General features: G+C 47.5%; 1 protein-coding gene across 1 annotated transcript in view; it reads left to right on the top strand.

Annotated features, from left to right (window-relative positions):
* Positions 1-718: 718 nt before the first annotated feature.
* The window catches only part of S1PR4 (sphingosine-1-phosphate receptor 4), a 46,571-nt gene continuing 35,989 nt past the window's right edge, over positions 719-11,300 (top strand). The window contains exon 1 of the mRNA XM_077475583.1: positions 719-805. The gene's annotated coding sequence lies outside the window, so the exon portion shown is untranslated. The remainder of the gene's footprint in view (positions 806-11,300) is intronic.

The following is an 11,300-nucleotide window of genomic DNA, read 5'->3' as shown; positions in this document are numbered from 1 at the left end:
CGAGTCCATGAGCTGAGGCTGCTTTTATTTACTTGCTTACCACTCGGGCCGGGTGAGGTGTGCGGCGGTCAGGCTATCTTTTTCTGTTTTGCAGTAAGTCAGAAAATGAAGCTGCATTCATTGAAAGTCAAACACGTTTATTCAATGGAACCCACTGACGTGTTTCACCCCTGATTTGAATTATTCATTGAGGTTTCAATGCACTTGGAGCAGTGCTGTTTTCTCTTCAACTCATTCAGACTTTTTCTTTTTAATTAAAGGGACGAGGCAGCAAAGGAATGCTTCCTGTAATTGTGTTGTCCCCCCTATACATTGTAAAGTGCTGCGTAAATTGTTGGCGCTATATAAATCATGAATAATAATAATAATAGTACTGTTTTTGAGCCATATCTATGACATATCTATGACAAGATATATCAAGATATATCTTATGTCACATAAAATACCCCACAATAATTCCATATACCCATGAAATAAGAAAACAAAAAGGCACAACTGACCCTTTAATTATTTAATTGGGTATAAGTTTAATTAGAAAAAAATATATACAATCACACTATAAAACAGTATTTGCAAAGCAAATTAAGATCAAAGCACACTGACAGTTTTGCAGTAGTATTGACAGTTTTTTCGGTTATATCAGTACCCCTGCCTCTCCCCTGGGTGGGGTCCATCCTGAAACCTGTGGTTGACATGGCAGAGGTTAGAAATATTTCCTGTTTTAAACATTCTGTCAGAATGCTAGCTGTCATTCTTCTATCATCACCTGAACCCTTACACACAGTGACCATCACCTACCTGACAGGTGAGTCTATGCTGGGAAAATGGATTGGATTGTAGAGGGAAAGTAGCTTAAAGTGATTTTCAGACAGATAAATTACATATATATATATATATATATATATATATATATCTATCTATATATATATATATATATATATATATATATTTCTCATCTATATCTAATAACTTGTAACCTTTAGTTGACATTAGTCAAAATAACTACTTGGCAACTGTCAAGGCTCAGTTACATGTAAAATGTTATTCTTTTGTAGGGGAGTGAGTGATTAAAGCACTTGTTGATAGCTGACTAATCTAAAATAATTGCTATTAATTTATGGAATTATCAAGCAATGAATTAAAATGTATAAACCGCAAAAGTTGATATATTGCAGTTTACCAGTCCTTAGATGTGGTGGCTGCTTCAATTAATTGTATAGGCTTTTCTTTTTTTTCTTTTTTTTCCTGGTGATTGAGCGAGTAACAGACAGTGGGGGTTATTTACCAAAGCTGGAGAGTGCAGAATTTGGTGCAGCTCCACATAGAAACCAATCAGATTCCAGGTTTTATTGGCAAAGCTTAACTGGACAAGCTAAAGTTAGAAGCTGATTGTCTACTATGTAACACTGCACCAGATTCTGAGTGCTTCGGTTTTAGTAAATCCCCCTCTTTCTGTCTTAGGCTGCATTCACACCTTAGCGTAGCGTCTTTGAGCACTTTTCCAGTGTTTTGTCGAGCGTGGTTTGTGCCTTATTGCGCGACTTGCACGTTTGTTTGCAGCGTTTTTGGGCTTTGGCATTTTTTTTTTTTAGCTAATAGAGAAAACTATTGTCTGATGCTAGGTATTTCCACTTTTTTTAGCTTTTCCATCAACTATTATTTCTTCTTTTATTAATATTATAAAATGTATTATGATGTTTTTTTGTTAGGGTAAGGGGTTGAAGTTACATAGTTACATAGTAGGTGAGGTTGAAAAAGACACAAGTCCATCAAGTTCAACCTATGTGTATGATTATAGGTCAGTATTACATTGTATATCCCTGTATGTTGTGGTCGTTCGGGTGCTTATCTAATCGTTTTTTTAAACTATTGATGCCCCCCACTGAGACCACCCCCTGTGGAAGGGAATTCCACATGCTTGCTGCTCCTACATTAAAGAACCCTCTACCTAGTTTAGTGTTAAACCTCTTTTCTTCCAATTTTAATGAGTGACCATGTGTCTTGTTAAACTTGTTTCATCCCTATTGTGGGGTCACCAGTATGGTATTTGTAAATTGAAATCATATCCCCTCCCAAGCATCTCTTCTCCAGAGAGAATACGTTCAGTGCTCGCAACCTTTTCTCATAACTAATATCCTTCAGACCCTTTATTAGCTTTGTTGCCCTTCTTTGTACTCCCTCCATTTCCAGTACATCCAGTACGTCCCCCATCCCTCACTATCCACCATGCATAGGTACACCTTCCCTCACCACCTACCGTGCTTGAAGCCCCCCTTTATTGCAAAAATACTACAGGAGATGGTCAGAGACTGCAGACATGGTAAAGGAGATGGTCAGAGACTGCAGACATGGTAAAGGAGAAGGTCAGAGACTGCAGACATACTACAGGAGATGGTCAGTGACTGCAGACATACTACAGGAGATGGTCAGAGACTGCAGACATACTACAGGAGATGGTCAGTGACTGCAGACATACTACAGGAGATGGTCAGAGACTGTGGTTATAATACAGGAAATGATCAGAGACTGTGGTTATAATACAGGAGATGGTCAGAGACTGCAGCTATAACACAGGAGATTGTCAGAGACTGCAGACATACTACATGAGATGGTCAGAGACTGTGGTTATAATACAGGAGATGGTCAGAGACTGTGGTTATAACTAGTGATGGCCGAACGGTTCGCCCGGCGGTCGTTTCGCGGCGAATTTCCGACATTCGCGGTCCGCACGTTCGAACGCCTTTTTCCGTCGTTCGCCGCGGCGGACTTACGTGTTTAATGTATACAAGAACTTTAACCTTTGGTGACACGTTTATCATGTGATACAGGACAGCCAATTGAGACATGACAGCACATGGACACTTGTACATTCCCCCTAACCTATAAATACACCCGATCCGGTGGCCATTTTACATTCTTTCTTCTGTTACGATAGGGACAGGTTCCTGTGTGGAGTAGGGAGAGATAAACCACTAGCTATTTGGTACACAAAAGTTCTTTTCAGGACTGGTATAGGTGTTAGGTGTTGATAGGTTTGCTGTGCTGCTGATTCTTGCAGCAGCCTGAGTGTCTTTTGTTAGTTTAGAGAAAGGGAAAGGACGGTGTATGCTACAGGGACAGCCAGATTAGTCTTTCATCATCATCATCATCATCATCATCATTAGCTGTTACTATCAAGGTCCACAAAAGAGCTGTTCCAGTAACCACTAATCGTTCTCTTTTTTTGCCAATTTGTATAGGGACAGGAAGGAAGCAGTGTTGTCAGGCAGTGAGGGTAATTTTAAAGACTTGCTGTTATTATTAGTTCCACAAAGGTTCTTTTCAGGACTGGTATCAGTGGTACAGTAATAGGCTTGTACATGTATAATATTCTTTCTTCCAAATATAGAAAGGATATTATACTTGACTGCTGCCCTTCTGCTGCAGTCTGCTAAACATTCACAACTCACTTGTTCCACAAAAGTTCTTATAAGGACTGGTAACTTGGTATAGGGTGCTACGGTACATAGGCTTGAGTGCGGTACAGTCTGCTGTTCTGTAAGGACCGCTATCGGTCCACAATAGATAGGGTTGACGTGCACCACTGCTGACCGCTGCCCTATACTGCAGCAGTCCTTCAGCGGTATAGGGACTGACGTACAGTCTGCTAATCACTAACACACAACCTGCTTGTTCCACAAAAGTTCTTATAAGGACTGGTAACTTGGTATAGGGTGCTACGGTACATAGGCTTGAGTGCGGTACAGTCTGCTGTTCTGTAAGGACCGCTATCGGTCCACAATAGATAGGGTTGACGTGCACCACTGCTGACCGCTGCCCTATACTGCAGCAGTCCTTCAGCGGTATAGGGACTGACGTACAGTCTGCTAAACACTAATACACAACCTGCTTGGTCCACAAAAGTTCTTATAAGGACTGGTAACTTGGTATAGGGTGCTACGGTACATAGGCTTGAGTGCGGTACAGTCTGCTGTTCTGTAAGGACCGCTATCGGTCCACAATAGATAGGGTTGACGTGCACCACTGCTGACCGCTGCCCTATACTGCAGCAGTCCTTCAGCGGTATAGGGACTGACGTACAGTCTGCTAAACACTAATACACAACCTGCTTGGTCCACAAAAGTTCTTATAAGGACTGGTAACTTGGTATAGGGTGCTACGGTACATAGGCTTGAGTGCGGTACAGTCTGCTGTTCTGTAAGGACCGCTATCGGTCCACAATAGATAGGGTTGACGTGCACCACTGCTGACCGCTCACCTATACTGCAGCAGTCCTTCAGCGGTATAGGGACTGACGTACAGTCTGCTAATCACTAACACACAACCTGCTTGTTCCACAAAAGTTCTTATAAGGACTGGTAACTTGGTATAGGGTGCTACGGTACATAGGCTTGAGTGCGGTACAGTCTGCTGTTCTGTAAGGACCGCTATCGGTCCACAATAGATAGGGTTGACGTGCACCACTGCTGACCGCTGCCCTATACTGCAGCAGTCCTTCAGCGGTATAGGGACTGACGTACAGTCTGCTAATCACTAACACACAACCTGCTTGTTCCACAAAAGTTCTTATAAGGACTGGTAACTTGGTATAGGGTGCTACGGTACATAGGCTTGAGTGCGGTACAGTCTGCTGTTCTGTAAGGACCGCTATCGGTCCACAATAGATAGGGTTGACGTGCACCACTGCTGACCGCTGCCCTATACTGCAGCAGTCCTTCAGCGGTATAGGGACTGACGTACAGTCTGCTAAACACTAATACACAACCTGCTTGGTCCACAAAAGTTCTTATAAGGACTGGTAACTTGGTATAGGGTGCTACGGTACATAGGCTTGAGTGCGGTACAGTCTGCTGTTCTGTAAGGACCGCTATAGGTCCACAATAGATAGGGTTGACGTGCACCACTGCTGACCGCTCACCTATACTGCAGCAGTCCTTCAGCGGTATAGGGACTGACGTACAGTCTGCTAATCACTAACACACAACCTGCTTGTTCCACAAAAGTTCTTATAAGGACTGGTAACTTGGTATAGGGTGCTACGGTACATAGGCTTGAGTGCGGTACAGTCTGCTGTTCTGTAAGGACCGCTATCGGTCCACAATAGATAGGGTTGACGTGCACCACTGCTGACCGCTGCCCTATACTGCAGCAGTCCTTCAGCGGTATAGGGACTGACGTACAGTCTGCTAAACACTAATACACAACCTGCTTGTTCCACAAAAGTTCTTATAAGGACTGGTAACTTGGTATAGGGTGCTACGGTACATAGGCTTGAGTGCGGTACAGTCTGCTGTTCTGTAAGGACCGCTATCGGTCCACAATAGATAGGGTTGACGTGCACCACTGCTGACCGCTCACCTATACTGCAGCAGTCCTTCAGCGGTATAGGGACTGACGTACAGTCTGCTAATCACTAACACACAACCTGCTTGTTCCACAAAAGTTCTTATAAGGACTGGTAACTTGGTATAGGGTGCTACGGTACATAGGCTTGAGTGCGGTACAGTCTGCTGTTCTGTAAGGACCGCTATCGGTCCACAATAGATAGGGTTGACGTGCACCACTGCTGACCGCTGCCCTATACTGCAGCAGTCCTTCAGCGGTATAGGGACTGACGTACAGTCTGCTAAACACTAATACACAACCTGCTTGTTCCACAAAAGTTCTTATAAGGACTGGTAACTTGGTATAGGGTGCTACGGTACATAGGCTTGAGTGCGGTACAGTCTGCTGTTCTGTAAGGACCGCTATCGGTCCACAATAGATAGGGTTGACGTGCACCACTGCTGACCGCTCACCTATACTGCAGCAGTCCTTCAGCGGTATAGGGACTGACGTACAGTCTGCTAATCACTAACACACAACCTGCTTGTTCCACAAAAGTTCTTATAAGGACTGGTAACTTGGTATAGGGTGCTACGGTACATAGGCTTGAGTGCGGTACAGTCTGCTGTTCTGTAAGGACCGCTATCGGTCCACAATAGATAGGGTTGACGTGCACCACTGCTGACCGCTGCCCTATACTGCAGCAGTCCTTCAGCGGTATAGGGACTGACGTACAGTCTGCTAAACACTAATACACAACCTGCTTGGTCCACAAAAGTTCTTATAAGGACTGGTAACTTGGTATAGGGTGCTACGGTACATAGGCTTGAGTGCGGTACAGTCTGCTGTTCTGTAAGGACCGCTATAGGTCCACAATAGATAGGGTTGACGTGCACCACTGCTGACCGCTCACCTATACTGCAGCAGTCCTTCAGCGGTATAGGGACTAAGAGTTTTGTCACAGGGTCATTTAAAAAATGACATGCAGAGGAAGAGGCAGGCCCTTCCGCAGGGGTGGTAGGGGTAGGGCAGGAGCAACAGGCTTGAGCCAAAGTGGGAAGTTGCAGAAGGTGCGTTCAATTACTTTAAAGGATGCACCAGACTTGGTTGAGTGGCTCGCTCAGCCTTACTCTTCTGCACCCTCCTCATCCTCTCGATCTGCACCCTCTTCTTCACTCTCTGCTATGTGCACCCCCAAAGACACTACCACCAACAACACGACCACCACCACCACCACCACATACCTTCCGCTTGAGTCACTGGAATTATTTTCCGATCCATATCAAGAGGACATTTCTGATGCGCAGCCACTCTTGGTATTGGATCAGGAAGAGGAGGTAGCAACAAGCGCTACTCAGCAGTCTGACGCCAGTACCCAGATCAGCCCAAGGAGGAGGTTGGTCCCCGGTGTTGCTGCCTACTCCGAGATCTCTACTTATAGCGGTGGGGAAGGTGACGTTGATGATGACGTGTCTAGTGATGTCACGTGGGTGCCCACAAGAGAGGAAGAGGAGGGGAGTTCAGAGGGAGATATGGACCAGCAGATAGGGAGGAGAAGCAGCAATGACTTACATTGCACAGCAGGGACAAAGCAGACTGCAAATGTATCAGGAGCGAGTCATCGACCATGTACGGTCACATCTGGCGCTCCCAGGACACCGGCACATGGCTCCGCAGTGTGGGCTTTTTTTAACGTGTCCGCTGCTGACAATAGCGTTGCCATCTGCAATCTTTGCAGTCAACGCGTTAGTCGCGGTAAGCCCAATACTCACCTAGGGACGACCGCCTTAAGAAGGCACATGAGCAGCCATCACCGAGCCCAGTGGGAGCAACGGAACACACAAAGCCACACTGCAGGCTCTCACCGTCCAGCCTCGTCTTCTACTTCTCCTTCTCCTCTCTCCTCACAATTGTCCTCCACTCCACCTTCCATCACGCCAAGCTCACATTTTTCTGCAAAAAGGCAGGCTTCCGTGGGCCTAATGTTTGAGCGTAAAAAAATGATGATGCCGGATAACCCTCTTGCCCAACGGTTGGCGGCTGGCTTGTCAGAACTCATAGCCCGCCAACTACTGCCATATAAACTGGTGGACTCGGAGGCCTTTCGCAAATTTGTGGCCATTGGAACACCACAATGGAAGGTCCCAGGAAGGAAGTATTTCTCAGAGAAGGGCATCCCAGAGCTATATGGCCATGTTCAGCGGCAAGTGAATGTATCTCTGGCACACAGTGTCGGTGCCAAGATACATCTGACCACAGACACGTGGTCTAGCAAACACGGGCAGGGAAGGTATATCAGTTTTACTGCCCACTGGGTGAACCTTCTGACGGCCGTCAAGCATGTAACCCGTGGCACCCGTGTAGATTTGGTTTTACCGCCACGGATTGCATGCAGGCCTGACTCTTCTTCTCCTCCTCCTACTCCATCCTCCTCCCTCTCCTCCTCAGCTGCCTCCTCCTTTTCCGCTGCTAGCGTCTCTTCCACTGCACCGCCCAAGCTCCCCAGAACCTATTCCACATGCCAGGTGAGACGTTGCCATGCCGTGCTGCGTCTGTTGTGCCTGGAAGCAAAGAGCCACACTGGCCCGGCACTCCTTTCAGCTTTGCGTTCACAGGCAGATGAGTGGCTAACACCGCTCAATTTGACAGTTGGTAAAGTGGTGTGTGACAACGGTGCCAATCTGCTTAGCGCATTGAAACAGGGCAAAATCACGCACGTGCCGTGCATGGCACACGTCTTAAACTTGGTCGTGCAGCGATTCCTTGTCAAATACCCTGGGGTCCAGGACATCTTGCGGCAGGCAAGGAAAATCTCGGCCCATTTCAGAAGATCTTACACGGCCATGGCTCGCCTTGCTGACATTCAGCGGCGACACCATCTGCCGGTCAGACGTCTTATTTGCGATTGCCCGACGCGATGGAACTCAACCTTCTATATGCTTGATAGGCTGCTCCAGCAGAAACGTGCAGTTAACGTCTACCTGTATGAACTCTGCGAAAGAAACGGTTCTGGGGAGCTGGGTTTTTTTTCACCGCGCCAGTGGCTGCTCATGCGCGACACATGCAGACTTCTGCGGCCATTTGAGGAGATCACCAAACTGGTCAGTCGCAGCCATGGCGCCATCAGTGACATGGTACCTTATGCCTTCTTTCTGGAGCGTGCATTGCGTCGTGTCATTGATCAGGCTGTGGAGGAGCAGGAGCGGGAAGATGAGGAAGTCGCAATGCTGGATGAATTCCCAGGGGGGGCTACTCTATCTGAGACAAGTCAACAACAGGAGTCTGATGAGGAGTCAGAGGAGGATGGTGCCGGGGCGGATGAGCAGGAGCAAGAAGAGCATGCTTTAAACCTTTCTGGGATCCCTGTTGTGCGAGGATGGGGAGAGGAGAATGAAGAGGACGACATTATCCTGGATGATGAGCAGGAGCCAGGCCACCACACCGCTTCCACTTTAGTGCAAATGGGGGCCTTCATGCTCCAGTGTTTTAATAGGGACCCCCGTATAAAAAGCATGAGGATCAAGGACCAGTACTGGGTGGCAACGTACTTAGACCCCCGGTACAAACACAAAATGGCGGAAATGTTACCGCCGTCGCAGAGGGCTGTCAGAATGCAGCACTTCCAGGCCTTGCTTCGAGAAATGCTGCATTCTGCTTTTGCGTGCGCTGGCAGAGGAGCAATTCCCACTCCCAGAGAAGGATTTGCGGGTACCAATCCAACAGCGCCTGCAAGAAGAGGCCGGTTTGAAGATGTGTTGGTGACTTCGGATATGAGGTCATTCTTTCAGCCGACCCATCGACAGGTGTCATCCGGATCCAGCATCAGGGAACGCCTAGACCGTCAGGTGTCCGACTACATTGGGTTAACGGCCGATGTGGACGCTCTGAGGAGTGATGAACCCCTAGACTACTGGGTGGGCAGGCTTGACCTCTGGCCAGAGCTTGCCCAATTTGCAATCGAACTGTTGGCTTGCCCCTCATCCAGTGTCCTGTCCGAAAGGACGTTCAGCGCAGCAGGGGGGATTGTGACCGATAAGCGTACTCGCCTAGCTCACCACAGTGTTAACTACCTCACATTTCTAAAAATGAATGAGGCATGGATCTCGGAGGAATTCAACACATGTGACCAGTAGACCATGTATATGTCTATAAACTATTTTTTTAATCAAGCACACAGACCTTCTTAATTCATTTGGCTCACTTCCTTGACCCAAAAAAGCACACCGTACTATATGCCCCTACCCTCCTCTTTGAAGAGGTTGAGCGGTGTCATATTTCTACTGGGGCTGCTTATGATATCCCTGTGCTGTGCTGACTTCCTCCTGGGGGTTCTTATTATGAAGGGATCACACTATCCCTGTGCTGTGCTGACTTCCTCCTGGGGGTTCTTATTATGAGGGGATCACACCATCCCTGTGCTGTGCTGACTTCCTCCTGGGGCTGCTTACGGTGCTGCTGTCAGTGCTGTATGTCACGGTGCTGCTGTCAGCGCTGTATGTCACGGTGCTGCTGTCAGCGCTGTATGTCACGGTGCTGCTGTCAGCGCTGTATGTCACGGTGCTGCTGTCAGCGCTGTATGTCACGGTGCTGCTGTCAGCGCTGTATGTCACGGTGCTGCTGTCAGCGCTGTATGTCACGGTGCTGCTGTCAGCGCTGTATGTCACGGTGCTGCTGTCAGCGCTGTATGTCACGGTGCTGCTGTCAGCGCTGTATGTCACGGTGCTGCTGTCAGCGCTGTATGTCACGGTGCTGCTGTCAGCGCTGTATGTCACGGTGCTGCTGTCAGCGCTGTATGTCACGGTGCTGCTGTCAGTGCTCTGTATTACGGTGCTGCTGTCAGATGCCTCTATCACGGTGCATGTGTCATTCCGGTATGTCACGCTGCTGGTGATCATCTCCTGCACCCTCTTCTTTGCCTACCCTGGTCCCTGACCTTCCCTCTCCTCCATTGCCTTCATTAGCTCCATAGTCCTGAATTGTTAGAACAATTTCCCAAATAAAATAAAAATGCTTGTAGTTATCGATCCCAAATTCACCTCATACATGTATTATGTCATTGTCCAGATGGTGGGACTACGTTTTACCCCCTAATAATTACCACGTGGCCGCAAATTCGACATGAAGGTTTGCAAAGTTCGCCTCCCATTGAAGTCAATGGGGCCCGCGGCGAACGTTCGGTTTCGCGAACGTTTGGGTCCGTTCGCATTTCGCGTTCGCGAAACGTCCCGTCGGAAGTTCGTCCATCACTAGTTATAACACAGGAAATGGTCAGAGACTGCAGACATACTACATGAGATTGTCAGAGACTGCAGACATACTACAGGAGATGGTCAGAGACTGTGGTTATAATACAGGAGATGGTCAGAGACTGTGGTTATAACACAGGAGATGGTCAGAGACCGTGGTTATAATACAGGAGATGCCCAGAGACTTCGGCTATAACACAGGGGATGGTCAGAGACTGCAGACATACTACAGAAGATGGTCAGAGACTGCAGACATACTACAGGAGATGGTCAGAGACTGTGGCTATAATACAGTAGATGGTCAGAGACTGCAGTTATAACACAGGAGATGGTCAGAGACTGCGGTTATAACACAGGAGATGGTCAGGGACTGCGGCTATAACACAGGAGATGGTCAGAGACTGCGGCTATAACACAGGAGATGGTCAGAGACTGCGGCTATAACACAGGAGATGATCAGAGACTGCGGTTATAACACAGGAGATGGTCAGAGACTGCAGACATACTACAGGAGATGGTCAGAGACTGCAGACATACTACAGGAGATGGTCAGAGACTGTGGTTATAACACAGGAGATGGTCAGAGACTGTGGTTATAATACAGGAGATGGTCAGAGACCGTGGTTATAACACAGGAGATGGTCAGAGACTGCAGACATACTACAGGAGATGGTCAGAGACTGCGGTTATAATACAGGAGATGGTCAGAGACTGTGGTTATAATACAGG

This window comes from Lithobates pipiens, unplaced genomic scaffold (assembly GCF_037356315.1).
Source record: "Lithobates pipiens isolate NorthernLeopardFrog02 unplaced genomic scaffold, aLitPip1_a1.2 Scaffold_13, whole genome shotgun sequence".
Lineage (NCBI taxonomy): Eukaryota > Metazoa > Chordata > Amphibia > Anura > Ranidae > Lithobates > Lithobates pipiens.
Note: the sequence above shows the minus strand (reverse complement) of the source record. Positions and strands in the feature narration are given on the sequence as shown.